The 894-nt window shown below is 47.5% G+C and overlaps 1 protein-coding gene across 1 annotated transcript in view; it reads left to right on the top strand.

Annotated features, from left to right (window-relative positions):
• Positions 1 to 894, top strand: part of LOC104286774 (purpurin-like) — a gene marked incomplete at its 3' end in the record, with an annotated part of 12350 nt that overhangs the window by 8311 nt on the left and 3145 nt on the right. The gene's annotated exons all lie outside the window — the stretch shown is intronic.

The following is an 894-nucleotide window of genomic DNA, read 5'->3' as shown; positions in this document are numbered from 1 at the left end:
TATAGACACTTTACACCATCAGAGATCATGAGCAAAAGCTTGACTTTAGCCTGTCAGCCACAATAGGAGAAACTGGCTAGTGGCTCCAGCCAATTTGATAATGACTTTGTGGCTATGATTTGGTCTCCTTATTGACATCCTTCACAAAGAAACCAGGTCTAAATGGAAAAAGAGAATAAGTGAAAGGATTCACGGCAGTAAATCCTGAGTTATGGGTGAAGCATTTCAGGATGGCATTTCAGAGAAGATTACAGTGTTGTGGGCCACCACTCCATGAATGTCTCAAATGCTAAAGAGTAAATGCATACAGAAATTCAGATTTCCTAGAACTTTTTCTTTTAATGCCTCATAAAAGAGCGTGCAGGTGAGTGTGTTGAACTGTATAGCAGAACTTGTGTGGTACATACCCACCCAAACTCAGACTTTTACCACAGGCCAGGCAGTGGCTAGTCTTGCAGTGGTGATTAATCCAAACAATTGTATTTGGTTTGTGTGGAAAGGTTTTGGTAGCAGAGGGGCTGCAGGGGTGGCTTCTGTGAGAAGACCCCAGAAGCTTCCCCCATGTCAGATAGAGCCAGTGCCATCCAGCTCCAAGACAGACCTGCTGCTGGCCAAAGCTGAGCCAATCAGCAACGGTTGTAGTGCCTCAGTGATAAAATATTTAAGAAGGGGAATAAACTGCTATGCAGCAGCAGCCAGAAGAGAAGAGTGAGAATATGTGAGAGAAACAACACTGCAGACACCAAGGTCAGTGAAGAAGGAGGGGGAGGAGGTGCTCCAGGTGCCGGAGCAGAGATTCCCCTGCAGCCTGTGATAAAGACCATGGTGAGGCAGGCTGTTCCCCTGCCGCCCCTGGAGGGCCACAGGGGGGCAGATATCCGCCCACAGCCTGTG

Source organism: Charadrius vociferus, unplaced genomic scaffold, assembly GCF_000708025.1.
Source record: "Charadrius vociferus isolate BGI_N301 unplaced genomic scaffold, ASM70802v2 scaffold175, whole genome shotgun sequence".
Classification (NCBI taxonomy): Eukaryota; Metazoa; Chordata; class Aves; order Charadriiformes; family Charadriidae; genus Charadrius; species Charadrius vociferus.
Note: the sequence above shows the minus strand (reverse complement) of the source record. Positions and strands in the feature narration are given on the sequence as shown.